This window comes from Stegostoma tigrinum, chromosome 30 (assembly GCF_030684315.1).
Source record: "Stegostoma tigrinum isolate sSteTig4 chromosome 30, sSteTig4.hap1, whole genome shotgun sequence".
NCBI lineage: Eukaryota > Metazoa > Chordata > Chondrichthyes > Orectolobiformes > Stegostomatidae > Stegostoma > Stegostoma tigrinum.
In genome coordinates, this window is record NC_081383.1 from 1,859,506 (window position 1) to 1,875,170 (window position 15,665).

Below are 15,665 nucleotides of genomic sequence, written 5' to 3' on the forward strand. Positions count from 1 at the left end.
GTGAGAGTCAGTGTGTGTGTGTGGGGGACCCTGTACCCCAGTGAGAGTCAGTGTGAGTGTGTGGGACTCTGTACCCCAGTGAGAGTCAGTGTGGTGTGGGACCCCGTACCCCAGTGAGAGTCAGTGTGAGTGTGTGGGACCCTGTATCCCAGTGAGAGTCAGTGTGTGTGGGGGGGAACCCCGTACCCCAGTGAGAGTCAGTGTGTGTGAGAATGTTTGTTTTTTTTAAACAAGCGTTCATTAAATGGGATGTATTTCATTCTGAAGAAGTCACTTAACCTGAAATATTAACTCTGAATTCTCTCCACAGATGCTTCCAGAGCTACTAAGCTTTTCCAGTAATTTCTGTGTTTGTCATGTCTTTCATTCTACTGGGCATTAGGCCTGAAAGTCGCTTCTGGTGATGGGTCTAACCCAACCGTCTGTGGGTACTGCATCTGAATATGTTCTCCAGGGAACAGTACGGATGAAAACTCAGCTCTGACCTGACAGCTCCTCCAGCACCGACACACTGTGATGAATTGTGTTAAACAGGAGCAGAAGGAGAAATAGAGAGAGAGAGAGAAAATGCAGGGTGGTGGAGAGAGAAGAAATGTTTCCATTTGTTCCATCTTCGCCACTCCCACCTGTTTCATCCAACTTGCTCTGACAGGGTGAGAGATGAGATGGGTTAGATAGATGGATGAGATGAGCAAAGGAAACAAGCTGGTAATTCAACCAAAGTTTTAGGAAAATATACATAAAAGTATTTATGCCTTTTTATTTCTCCCCGTTCACTGCCTCTTCTGGGTCTTTAACTATTGAAATGCCGACACATACCAGCTGGTCTGAATGGTGCGTTTCTGCAGGAAATCAATCAGCTGATCCTGGGACAGGCAGCATCCTTACAGTGAACTCCCCTTCAAGGCTGAAGGTCATGGGGTCAAGACCCACTCCAGTGAAGTGACCGTAATCCTGGTCAATACTTGGGCTATGACACTCTCTGAGGCATCATGTTTCCAGGAAGACATTAAACCATGACCCCATCTGCTCTCTCGGGTGAAAGATCCCACAACACTCATGTCCTGGGAAATATTCATCTCTCACCCAACAGATATTGTGTCTTGTAGATTGTACACACTGAGCCTCAGTCATGGAGAGAGTGAATGATTAAAGTGGTGGATGTGAAGTCAATCAGATTTGCTGCTTTGTCCTTATGGCGTCAAATTCTTCAGTGTTGTTGGAGCTGCTCCCATCCAGGCAAGTGAGGAGCATTCCATCACACTCCTGACTCGTGCCTTGTAGACAGTTAACAGAACTTGGGGAATCAGGAGGTGAGTTACTTACTGCGATACTCCCAGACGCTGACCTGCTCCTGTAGTCACAGTATTGATATCATAGAATCAATACAGTGTGGCCTAAGAAGTCCACACCATGCCTCAAAGCATTCCACCCAGACTCACCCCCCTATAACCCCAGTAACCCAGCTAACCTACACATCCCTGAACACTACGGGCAATTTCCCATGGCCAATCTGCCCTAACCTGCACATCCTTGGACTGTGGGAGGAAACCGGATCACCCAGAGGAAACCCACGCAGTTCGGGGAGAATGTGCAACCTCCACACAGACAGTCACCCGAGAGTGGAATTGAACCTGGGTCCCCGGTGCTGTGAGGCAGAAGGGCTCACCACTGAGCCACCGTGCTGCCCCAAAGATATGGCTGATTCAATTCAGTTTCTGATTAATGGTAACCCCTAGGATGTTGATAGTTGGGGATTCAAAGATGGTAACACCATTGAATGTCAAGGGGTGGTGGATAGATTGTCTCTTATTGGAAATGGTCAATGCCTAGTACTTCAATGATTCACATCTTACTGTCACTTATAATCCCAAACATGAATAGTGTCCAAATTTGGTGCATTGGAACACAGACTGTTTCTTTATCTGGGGAGTTATGAATAGTGTACAATCATCAGTGAACACTTCCACTGCTGACCTCCTGATGGAGGGAAGGTCATTCATGAGCAGCTGAAGATAGTTGGGCCGAGGACACTATCCTGAGGAGCTCCTGCAGCGATGCCCTGGAGCTGAGATGACTGACCTCCAACAACAACCATCTTCCTATGTGTCAGGTATGAGTCCAACCAGCGGAGATTTCCCCTGATTCCCATTGACTCCAGTTTTGCTCGGGGTCCTTGTTGCGGCCTCAGACAAATGCGGTCTTGATGGCAGGGACAGAGAGTCTAACTCTATGTATCAGGATGTATATAGCAGTAATATACATATCCAGATAGATATCTTTGTAATGGTAATATACATATGCAGATGGATATTTATATAATGTGAATATAAATACTGTTATTTTACTTTGTAATGGATCATGTATGAATCAATTATCTACCGCAATTTATTCCTACTCCACCTAAAGAGCACATTTACTTTGTATTTCTTCCTGTAAAGGTGGTTTTGAGGGCTACTCCAGAACTGGTTAATGTCGTCGCAGTGAGTACAGGAGTTGGGAGGTCATGTTGTGGCTGTATAGAACATTGGTCAGGCCACTTCTGGAATACTGTGTTCAATTCTGGTCTCGCTGCTATAGGAAGGATGTTGTGAAATTTGAAAGGGTTCAGAAGGCACTTACAAGGATGTTGCCAGGGTTGGAGGGTTTGAGCTGACCCCACCGGTACCGTACCCCAGTGTTTTACAGCGACAGGCCTGTCCCCACCAGTACTGTACCCCAGTGTTATACAGGGACAGACCTGTCCCCACCGGTAATGTACCCCAGAGTTATACAGCGACAGACCTGTCCCCACCGGTACTGTACCCCAGTGTTATTCAGGGACAGACCTGTCCTCACTGGTACTGTATCCCAGTGTTATACAGAGACAGACCTGTCCCCACCGGTACTGTACCCCAGTGTTATACAGCGACAGACCTGACCCCACCAGTAATGTACCCCAGCGTAATACAGGGACAGACCTGTCCCCACTGGTACTGTACCCCAGTGTTATACAGAGACCGTGTTAGTCCGTAAGGAGAGATGAGGTTAAGTGAGTGGACAGAAATCTAGCGGATGGAGTATAAACTGAGAAAATGTGAGATTGTCCATTTTGACAGGAAGAATAAAAAAACTGCAGTTTATTGAAATGAGGAGGTTGTAGAACTCTGTACTTATAGAGAGATCTGGGTGTTCCTGGTACATGAGACACAAAATCTCATGATATAGGTGCAGCAATAAATTAGGAAGGAAATGGAATGCTGGCCTTTTATTGCAAGGAGAATGGAGTACAAAAATATGAAACAAAATGGAAACTGCTGGGAAAACTCAGCAGATCCAGCAGCATCTGTGGAGAGAGAATGCCGAGTTAATGTTTCAGGTAGAGTAAGAACTGCTGATGCTGGAATCTGAGATAACACAGTGTGGAGCTGGATGAACGCAGCAGGCCAGGCAGCATCAGAGGAGCAGGAAAGCTTACGTTTCAGGTCGGGACGCCCCCATTTCTGAAGAAAGGTCACACCCCAAAACATCAGCTTTCCTGCTCCTTTGATGCTGCCTGGCCAGCTGTGTTAATGTTTCAGGTCAGCAGAAATGCACAGGGGGAATGATCGGGACGTTTCCTGTTTCTTTTATTTATGCTTCCATTTTAACCCTGCCTTTAGTATATAAAGATGCCCCTGGAGTAGGGCAACTTTGCACACATTTCACTGTATCCTTGCACTTGCATACCTGTGACAATAAAATCTAAATCTGAAACAAAATCTCCACAGATGCTGCCAGACCTGTCGAGGTTTCCTGGTAATTTGTGCTTTCTGATGTCCAGCAACCAGAGTTTGTTTGTTTTTGCATAAAAGTATATGGGTCTTGTTACAGCTGTGTAGGGCATTGATGAGCCCACGCCTGGAGTAGAGGCTCCAGCTTTGGTTCCCTTACCATGCGAGGGACATTCCTACAATGAGAGCAGTTTAGAGAAGGTTCGCTTGTCTGATTCCTAGAATGAGAGGGTCTACATTAAGAGGAAAGGCTGGGTGTAGTCTCATTCAAATTGAGAAGAATGAGAGGTGATCTTGTTGAAAAATGAAATTCTGATGGAAGGCTTGAGTCTGTAGATGTTGAGAGGATCTTTCCCGTCATGGGGGAACCTAAAGCTAAGGAAAGAGTTTAAAAATAAGGAGCCTCCTATTTAAGACTCAGATGAGGAGGGGTTTCTTCCCTCGGAAGGTTATTAATCCTTGAAATTCTCTTCTGAACGCAGTAATGAAGGGGTTACAGAATATATTCACGGAGCTAGACAGATTTTTGATCGATGGGAAAGGCAACGTTTATGGGAAACAGACAGGAAAGTGGAATTAATTCCACAATTTAGAGTCATAGAGCACAGAAACAGACTCTTCGGTCCATCCTGTCCATGCAACCCAGATATCCTAAATTAAACCGGTCCCATTTGCCAGCATTTGGCCCATATCCCTCTCAACACTTCCTGTTCATGTCCCCATCCAGATGCCTTTCAAATGCTGCAACCACCAGCCTCCACCACTTCCTCTGGCAGCCCATTCCATACACACACTACCCTCTGTGTGAAAAAGTTAGCCCCTCAGGTCCCCTTTAAATCTTTCCCCTCACCTTAAACCTATGCCCCTCTGGTTTGGACTCCCCTACCCCAGGGGGAAAAGGCCTTGTCTGGTCACCCTATGATGCCCCTCATGGTTTTATAAACCTCTATAAGGCCCCCCCTCAGCCTCCGATGCTCCAGGGAAAATAGCCCCAGCCTCTCCCTGTCACTCAAACCCTCCAATCTCGGCAGCATCCTTTTAAATCTTTTCTGAACCCTTTTAAGTTTAATAACATCCTTCCCATAGCAGGGAGGCCAGAACTGAATGTAATATTCCAAAAGTGGCCCTAACCAATGTACAGCTGCAACATGACCCTCCCAACTCCTACACTCAATGCACTGACCAATAATCTAATCGACCATGATCTTATTGAACCATGGAGCAGGTTTGAGAGGCTGAATAGCCTTCTCATGCTTTCATTTCTTATGATCTTTGGTTTTTGGTTTGTAGAAGTCTTGATTAATAAAGATCACTTGCCCAGATAACCCAAGTAGGGCCCAGGGATTAATCAGCAATCACAGAACCGTTACAACTGTAGTCTGGGCTTTTTCACAGTCCACGGTCAAGAGAAGTTGCTAACATTTTGTACCAATACACTGCATCAGACAAGGATCGTTGGCCTGTGGTTTATTCCAAGGAAGAGAAAAAGATAAATAGATAATGACAGAGCCAAAGCAAAAGAAAATAGAAGGAACAGAGTGCAGCAGAGGGAAGGAAGAAACACTGAGAAATGAGCTAAGAGAACATTAGACACACACGCGCACACACACACACACACACACACACACACACACACACACACACACACACACGCGCGCGCAGACTCAGACATAAGCACATACACACATGTGCACACATGCACGTACATGTGAGGGAAGGCAATAGCCTTGTGGCATTATCCAGAGACCCAGCTAATGCTCTGGGGACTTGGGTTTGAATCCTGTAATGGCAGATGGTGGAGCTTAAATTCAATAGCAATCTACAATTCAGAGTCTGTTGCTGACCATGAAACCATTGCTGATTTTCAGGGAAAACCCATCTGGTTCACTAATGTCCTTTAGGAAAGGACACTGCCATCCTCACCTGGTTTGGCCTACATGTGACTCAAGACCCATAGCAAATGTGGTTGACTCCTAACTGCCCACTGGGCAATTAGGGATAGGCAATAAATGCTGGGCCAGCCTGCAATGCTCTCATCCTGTGAATTAATAAAAAAAGCTTGTACACAAATGTTGACATGCACACAGTTCCATGTGTACACTCAGATATGGACACACATGAACACATTTTCACCCACATGTACACACACAATCAGACATGAACACACATGATTGAGTTTTCTGAGGAAGTGGGGTTGGGGTGGTGGGTGTTGTTTACATAGACTTTGCCAAAGGATTTGATGAGGTCCCACGTGGTAGGTTGTTCCAGAAGATGAAGTCACTTGGGATCTGCAGTGAGTTGGTAAAAGTTGGCAAGTCATGTGGGCCTGTGTAAACCTTTAGCTTGGCCGCATTTGGAGTATTACATGTAGTTGGGTTACCACACCATAGGAAGGATGTGGAGGCTCTGGGGAGGGTGCAAAAGAGATTTACTGCGATGTTGCCTGGATTGGAATGTGTTAGCTATAAGGAGAGATTGGACAAACTTGGATTGTTTTCATGAGACCATTGGAGTCTGAGGGGTGACCTGATAGAAGTATATAAAATGACGAGAGGTGTGGATAATCAACATCATTCTCTCAGGGTGGAAATGTCAAGTGCTAGAGGGTATAGGTTTGATGTGAGGTGGGGAAAGTTTAAAGGTGATGTAGGAGTGAAGTTTTTTTACACACAAAGCAGTATGTGCCTGGAACACAGGAGGTGGTTGATTCAAATATGTTAGCGACGTTTAAGGGGCATTTAGACAGACACATGAACAAGCCAGGAAAAGACGCACATGGGCCATGTGCAGCTAGATCGGATTAGTCTAGTCTGGCATCACAGTTGGCACAGACGTGGTGGCCTGAAGGGCCTGTTCTATGTCCTGTACACACATACAGACACACCCGCACACACATGGCCGTGCACACATACACATGTAGTTGTACACGTGAACACTCACACATATAGATACAGACATACACATACGTTCACACATGCAGGCACACAACATGTACATGCAGTTTGAATGAGAGATTGAATTTGAAAAGTGAAGCAGGAGCAGATGGGTACAAGGGTGATGTGTCTTTCACTGAGTTCAGGATAAAGATCCAAATATCTGCCCAGAATGAAAGGAGAAGCAAATGGGTGTTGCTCTTCCCCGCTGCCCATCTTCACTAACCAACACTTGGGAGAAATAACATTGACCCAGTCTTCAAATCCAACTTTTCATCGTTTCAAATGAGAGGTGGAAGGAAACGGGAGAGAATCACAAAATTATTAATGTGCAGGAGGCCATTCAGCCCATTGTGTCTGCACTGACTCTGAGAATTTGAACTTCATGCTGATCTCCCACTTTTCTGCATAACTCTGCAAATTGTTTCTACTTAAATCATCCCCCAGTGCCCCTCTTGAATGTCTAAATTGAACCTGCCTCCACCAGGCTGTGTGTCCCAGACCCTAACTACTCGCTGGGTGAAAAAAAATCTCATTTAACATTCAGTGATAATGGGATCTGCAGATGCTGGAGAATCCAAGATAATAAAGTGTGGAGCTGGATGAACACAGCAAGCCAAGTCCCTCGTTCTCACACACCACCCCACCAACCTCCGGATACAACGCATCATCCTCCGACACTTCTGCCATCTACAATCCGACCCCACCACCCAAGACATTTTTCCATCCCCACCCCTGTCTGCTTTCCGGAGAGACCACTCTCTCCGTGACTCCCTTTTTCACTCCACACTGCCCTCCAACCCCACCACACCCGGCACCTTCCCCTGCAACCACAGGAAATGCTACACTTGCCCCCACACCTCCTCCCTCACCCCCATCCCAGGCCCCAAAATGACTTTCCACATTAAGCAGAGGTTCACCTGCACATCTGCAAATGTGGTATACTGCATCCATTGTACCCGGTGTGGCTTCCTCCACATTGGGGAAACCAAGCGGAGGCTTGGGGACCGCTTTGCAGAACACCTCCGCTCGGTTCGCAATAAACAACTGCACCTCCCAGTCGCAAACCATTTCCACTCCCCCTCCCATTCTTTAGATGACATGTCCATCATGGGCCTCCTGCAGTGCCACAATGATGCCACCCGAAGGTTGCAGGAACAGCAACTGATATTCCGCTTGGGAACCCTGCAGCCCAATGGTGTCAATGTGGACTACACCAGCTTCAAAATCTCCCCTTCCCCCACCGCAACCCTAAACCAGCCCAGTTCGTCCCCTCCCCCAACTGCACCACACAACCAGCCCAGCTCTTCCCCTCAACCCACTGCATCCCAAAACCGGTCCAACCTGTCTCTGCCACCCTAACCTGTTCTTCCTCTCACCCATCCCTTCCTCCCACCCCAAGCTGCACTTCCATCTCCTACCTACTAACCTCATCCCACCTCCTTGACCTGTCCGTCTTCCCTGGACTGACCTATCCCCTCCCTACCTCCCCACCTATACTCTCCTCTCCACCTATCTTCTTTTCTCTCCATCTTCGGTCCGCCTCCCCCTCTCTCCCTATTTATTCCAGAACCCTCATCCCATCCCCCTCTCTGATGAAGGGTCCAGGCCCGAAACGTCAGCTTTTGTGCTCCTGGGATGCTGCTTGGCCTGCTGTGTTCATCCAGCTTCACACTTTATTATCTTCATTTCACATTCATTTCTTTTGCAAAACACTTTGAAACTGTGGCCTCTGATTCTTGATCATTTTCCAAACAGGAACAATTTCTCTCAATTGACTCTGTCGTAGTGTGAGAGAGAGAGAGAGAGAGAGAGAGGGGAATGAAAAAGTGGGAGGGGAGGAAAGTGTGAGGGCAGAGGAAGAGAACAGCAGAGTGGGACAGAAGAGAGTGGAAAAGGGGGAAAAGGCTGAGCAGTGAGAGAAGACAGGAAATTGGGCGGGGGGGATATGGAGGGAAAGGTAAAAGGAATGAGAGAAATGCGTGGGAGAGGAATCGACAGTGTAGTACACAGCAGGCTAAGCAGCATCAGAGGAGCAGGAAAGCTGGCGTTTTGGGCCGAGACACTTCTTCAGAATCAGAAAATCTTTTCTGAAGAAGGGTGTAGGCCCGAAATATCAGCTTTCCTGCTCCTCTGATACTGTTTGGCCTGCTGTGTTCATCCAGCTGTACACCTTGTTATCTCAGATTCTCCAGCATCGGCAGTTCCTGCTATCTCCTCAACCAGAGACTGTCCTGCTTTTTTCCCCCCACTCAGCAAACGTCAGCTTTTGTGCTCCTGAGATGCTGCTTGGCCTGCTGTGTTCATCCAGCCTCACATTTTATTATCTTTTTCCCCCCACTGCCTGGATATCACAGTCTGCATCAGTGCAGGCTTCTGGAGGGGACCAGTGCAGACTGTAGCACGCAACACTTCATTTACAAGTCAATAGGATGCCTGTGAAGCTGCCCCAGGCTTTAAAATATGCAGAGCTAGCAACCTCCCCCACCCTCCTTCCATTACACACACTCCCCCACCCCCCCACCCCCCACACAGCCTGCATTCCAGACGCACATCTCCATCATCTGCTGCGTTTGAGCGAGAGAGACTCCAAACCAAACAGTCTGCCTGTCCCTTCTCTCTCTGAATGTGAGACACAGGGACAAATGAGTCAGCTCAACAGGCCTGCTCTGAATATTCCATCAGACAGTGCCCTGAGCCTCTTGGTTTGCACGTGTCAAACCAGTGAATCAAGTACCAGGCTTGGTGTGGTAATGTGAAAAATACAGCAGCCAATTTCCATACAGCAAGCTCCCCACAGTGTTGTGTTTATATCGCCTCTTTAACACAGTTAAATGTCCCAAGGCATTTCACAGCAGAAGCATAACAAAATTGACATGGAGCCTGAAAAAGAAGATACGTGCATGTGAACACAGTGCAGAAAGCAGCCATTCAGCCCACTGAGCCTGCACTAACCCTACCATCCAAACCCACAGACTCCCAGAGTTACCTGGACTACACCTCCTCTCACCCACCCTCCTGCAAGAATGCGATCCCCTCCTCCCAATTCCTCTGCCTCTGCCGCATCTGCTCCAAAGATGGGGCGTTCCACTCCCGGACATCCCAGATATCCTCCTATTTCAAGGTCGATAACTTCGCCCCTCTGTTGATCAAAAATGCCCTCAACACATCTCTTGCATTTCCTACACTCCTGCCCTCAACACCCCTCCCACCAACAAAAACAAAGACAGAATCCCCCTGGTCCTCTCACCCCACCAACCTCCGCATCCATCGTATCATTCTCCGCCACTTCCGCCACCCACAATCTGATCCCACAACCAAAGATATTTTCCCTCCCCACCCTTATCTGCCTTCTGCAGGGACTGCTCACTCTGCAACTCCCTCGTCCGTTTCACACTCCTCACTGGCCCCACCACCCCCGGCACCTTTCCCTGCAACAACAGGAGGTGCTACACCTGCCCCTACACCTCAGCCCTCACCTCCATCCAAAGCCCAAAGCACACTTTCCATATCCAACAGGAGTTCACCTGAACATCCATTAACCTGGCCTATGCTGCTCCTGATCTGGCCTCCCTTACGTCGGTGAGACCAAACCAGACTCGGAGACCATTTTGTGGAATATCTGCGCTCTGTATGCGATAAATGACAACACCTTCCGGTCGCGAACCATTTTAACTCCCCTTCCCACTCTCTGGGTGATATGCCTATCATGGGCCTCCTCCAGTGTCACAATGACACCACCCGCAAACTGGAGGAGCAGTGCCTCATATTCTGCCTCGGGAGCCTACAGCCCGATGGCCTAAACATGGAATTCACCAGTTCCAAAATCTCCCCAGCCCCCAGCCTCAACCCATGACCAAACCTCCTTCTCATCCCCACAACATTGACCCGACACTATCTGTCCATCTTCTCTCCCATCTATCTGCCCCTCCCATCCCACTGACCAATCCCCACCACTCCCTAACTGCACTCACCTATCACCAACTCACCTACCCTCCCCAGCCCCACCCCTCTGCTCTATTTATTTCCCAGCTTCCTTCCCCCTCCCCAATTTCTGAAGAAGTGTCCTGACCTGAAACATCAGCCTTCTGCTCCTCTGATCCTGCCTGGCCTGCTGTGTTCCTCCAGCTCCACACTGTGTTATCTCTGATCCTGCCTGGCCTGCTGTGCTCCTCCAGCTCCACACTGTGTTATCTCTGATGCTGCCTGGCCTGCTGTGTTCCTCCAGCTCCACACTGTGTTATCTCTGATGCTGCCTGGCCTGCTGTGTTCCTCCAGCTCCACACTGTGTTATCTCTGATGCTGCCTGGCCTGCTGTGTTCCTCCAGCTCCACACTGTGTTATCTCTGATGCTGCCTGGCCTGCTGTGTTCCTCCAGCTCCACACTGTGTTATCTCTGATGCTGCCTGGCCTGCTGTGTTCTTCCAGCTCCACACTGTGTTATTGCTGATCCTGCCTGGCCTGCTGTGCTCCTCCAGCTCCACACTGTGTTATCTCTGATCCTGCCTGGCCTGCTGTGTTCCTCCAGCTCCACACTGTGTTATCTCTGATCTTGCCTGGCCTGCTGTGTTCCTCCAGCTCCACACTGTGTTATCTCTGATCCTGCCTGGCCTGCTGTGTTCCTCCAGCTCCACACTGTATTATCTCTGATCCTGCCTGGCCTGCTGTGTTCCTCCAGCTCCACACTGTTATCTCTGATCTTGCCTGGCCTGCTGTGTTCCTCCAGCTCCACACTATGTTATCTCTGATCCTGCCTGGCCTGCTGTGCTCCTCCAGCTCCACACTGTGTTATCTCTGATCTTGCCTGGTCTGCTGTGTTCCTCCAGCTCCACACTGTGTTATCTCTGATCCCGCCTGGCCTGCTGTGCTCCTCCAGCTCCACACTGTGTTATCTCTGATGTTGCCTGGCCTGCTGTGCTCCTCCAGCTCCACACTGTGTTATCTCTGATGCTGCCTGGCCTGCTGTGTTCCTCCAGCTCCACACTGTGTTATCTCTGATCCTGCCTGGCCTGCTGTGTTCCTCCAGCTCCACACTGTGTTATCTCTGATGCTGCCTGGCCTGCTGTGTTCCTCCAGCTCCACACTGTGTTATCTCTGATGCTGCCTGGCTTGCTGTGTTCTTCCAGCTCCACACTGTGTTATTGCTGATCCTGCCTGGCCTGCTGTGCTCCTCCAGCTCCACACTGTGTTATCTCTGATCTTGCCTGGCCTGCTGTGTTCCTCCAGCTCCACACTGTGTTATCTCTGATCCTGCCTAGCCTGCTGTGCTCCTCCAGCTCCACACTGTGTTATCTATTCCCAACAATTCAATAAAACCCAAAAGAACTGTGGATGCAATCAACAATTCGAAATCAGCTTCTTCCCCGCCTTTATTAGACTTCTGAATGGGCATCTCAAATTTTACATCTAAAGCTGATCTCGCTGTTTGTTCACCTTCTCTGATGCTCTAGCATTGTTTTCTTTGCTTTGTTCTATTAACTTAAGGCACTTTGTACAGTATAATCAACCTGCACTGCACCAAAACCTTTCATTGTACCCAGGTACATATGACAATAATAAATCAAATCAAATATTAAAAAGCCCCTGCTCGGCCTCTCCGTTCCCCCTCATGACAACACTCCTTCATACAACAGACATAATGATACTGGCAAACAAAAGTTTCAGTTTTTCAGGTTCAGCACAGAACAGTCGTCTGCGCTTGTCACTCATCTAGTCCATACTAAACTTCTTGGTCAGTCTCAGTGAGGCCTGAGCTGGGATGACTAGACACCCAGTGGACTGAGCCAGGGAGAACATTACAGCATTGCTTTGAAACAGTGAGCACGCAGGCCTGCAGTACAGTGCCAGCTGCAGACCAGTGCCTCAGTGATACTGGAGTAAAATAATTCAGGTCAACCCAGAAGAGTACTGTGAGATAGCAGGAACTGCCAATGCTGGAGAATCTAAGATAACATGGTGTAGAGCTGGGTGAACGCAGCAGGCCAAGCAGCATCAGAGGGGCAAGAAAGGGTTTGGACCCTTCAGAAAATGAATTCACAGCAGTATCACATAGAAGTGAGCATGCCACCCTCAGAGCAATATAAGTTCTTTCTATAGAACCATGTAACTCAAAAGGAGACAGAATATGAGATTAATGCTGACACAGAATGTAGGCAGATACTGACAGAGTACCATACTGTAGGAGGTTATTGAGCAGCTGGGACCATGAAGGGTAGGAACATTGGAGCAGGAGTAGGCCATTCATCCCTTTGAGCATGTTATGCCATTCTAGATCTTGGCTAATCATCTAACTTATGCCATATTCTCATGCTATCCCTGTGTCTCTTATTGTCATTAGTAACCAGAAATCCATCAATTTCAACTGAGTTTACTCAATGGCCGATATGCTACAGCCTCTGGGATACAGATTTCTGAAGATTCATCACAGTCTGAGTGATGTTCCTCTTCACTGTGGATGGCCTTTAATTCTGAGACTGTGCCATCTGTTTCTCGATCCCACAGCCAAGAGAAGCCTTTCTGCATTGATCCTGTCGATCCCTTTAAGAATTCAATGTGTTTCTATGAGATTGTCCCTCAACTCCAGAGAATTGAGGCTCAGCTTCCCCAATCTCTCCTGATTGGACAGTCCCACTCTCCCAGGAATTAGGCAGGTGAGCCTCTGCTGCTTTCTCTCTGCTGCAAGTAATTCCTTCCTTAGGCAAAGAGGCCAGAACCACACACAGTACTCCAGGTGCTGTCTCACTAAAGAATATAGATCATTGATACAATACGGCTTTACTTCTATACTCAAACCCACTTGCAATAAAAGTCTTACATTCCATTTGTCTTCCAAAATGTTTGCCACAGCTGCATGCTAGGGTCTGTGCACCTACAATACTGTTAGAGAGGGAATGCCAGGATTTTGACCCAGTAACACTGATAAAATAGTAATATATTTCCAATTCAGGATGGTGAGTGGCTTGGAGGGGAACTTGCAGGGGGTGGTGTTCCCATGTGTCTGCTGCCCCTGTCCTTCAGGATGTAAGAGATTTCAGTGTGGAACTATCAAAGGTGAGTTTGTAAGCTTTTGCAGAGATAGCATTCACCACTGCCACTGTGTGTCGGTTGGGGAAGACAGGTGCTAGATGGATTGTAAACTAAGTGGCCTCCAACATCCTGGAAGGTGCCAACTTGTTGGGGCTGCATTCATCAGGCAAGTGGGGTGTCAGGAGGTGAGTTACTTGCTGCAGGATTCCTAGCCCCTGACCTGCTGTTGTAAACACAATACAGTGAGTCCAGATGAGTTCCTGATCACTAGTAATCTTCAGGGTATATTAGTAGGAAATTCAGTGAGGGTAATATTATTGGGCATCACGGATGATGGTTAGGTTCTGTCTTGTAGGAGACGGTCTTTGCCTGGTATTTCTGTGCCATGAATGTTACTTGCCACTTGTTCCCTCAAAGGAGCTGTTCTCAAAGTAACGGCATCAGAATCAAAACGGATGTTAGGGGCAACGTTTTCACACCGAGGGTGGTGCGTGTACGGAAGGAGCTGCCAGAAGAAGTGGTGGAGGCTGGTACAATTACACTTAAAAGGCATCTGGATGGGTATATGAATAGGAAGGGTTTAGAGGGATATGGGCCAAATGCTGGAAAATGGGTGATAATGGGAACTGTAGATGCTGGAGAATCCAAGAAAACAAAGTGTGGAGCTGGATGAACACAGCAGGCCAAGCAGCATCTCAGGAACACAAAAGCTGACGTTTCGAGCCTAAACCCTTCATCAGAGAGGGGCTTGGTTGGATTGGGATGGCCTAGTTGGCTTGGACGAGTTGGACTGAAGGGTCTGTTTCTGTGCTGTACACTTCAATGGGTCTATGACTATCTCTGATAATATCTGGGATCATGCTGCGCACAAACTGACATTCTGAAATGGTTTGGAGTTGTGAAGAGTGCAATGAAAATGCAAGTTTCTTCAGAGTTAAGGGGGGATGGAATTAAATGACAGCCTTGTCAGTGATGTACACATCTCAAGAATGAATAAAAAGACCCTGCCGAGGGATGGCTTAGAGTTTTGATAGAAGCATTAAAACCCTTTGAGATAACAAATAACACAGTCACTTAATGAGATTAATTAAACAAGGGTAATTAGGACCTGGATTAATTCACATGGACTTGGCAGGAGAACAACATCTCCCTGCAGCGAATCACTCTGCGATGTACTGGCCATTAAATTAAAACTCTCAGGAGGGAAGTCTCAGTCACATAATGCAGGGGCTGCAAAACCTTTTGGTGATTTTACACAGAATGAAATTCAGGACAAAAACAGGCCATTCAGCCCCCTTGCATGGTGCTGGTATCTTTGCTATTCACCATAACCTGTCCTTGTTGGAGTGAGTTCAGTATTCTCACCACTGTCTAGCTTAACAGCGTTTCTCCTGCTTCCCCAATTGGATTGATTAGGGACTGTCTTATCTTTATAGTATCAAGTTCTGGACTCTCCCACAAGCAGAAGCAGTTCTCTGTTGAAGTTATCAACAGCCACACCTGCCTATCTTTCTCATTTTAAATCCTTTTAAACCCACCAGGTCCACCGCTGTCCTCTCTTTTCTGTGGAACTGATTCACAGGATGTTGGGGCTCAGGCTGCTCAATTCCAGCGCCCATCCCCGCGACTGCATGGTTTTTATCCTTCACCCTCTGCCTCCAGGTCTGTTAACAGCAATCCTTTCGCAGAAAGCACGTTTTTACTGGATGGTCTTCTCATCTCACAGATTGTCCCAAGGCAAGTAACCGGCAAAATGAAACACATTTCAAAGGCAGCTGGCACTGCAGGGGATGTGGCAGACAGTTCATGCACAACAAGATCCCACAAACAGGTATGTGACAATGACGACTCTGGTTCTGTGAATCTATGGGATAGGAACATTTTTGATCTGAGGATCGTGGGGACTCTCCCGTGCTATGTTTCCAGTAGTTTCTGCTGGATTGCTCACAAACAC

General features: G+C 47.8%; 1 protein-coding gene across 8 annotated transcripts in view; it reads right to left on the reverse strand.

The window, feature by feature from the left end:
* Positions 1–15,665, reverse strand: part of ssbp4 (single stranded DNA binding protein 4) — a 105,521-nt gene that overhangs the window by 48,333 nt on the left and 41,523 nt on the right. The gene's annotated exons all lie outside the window — the stretch shown is intronic.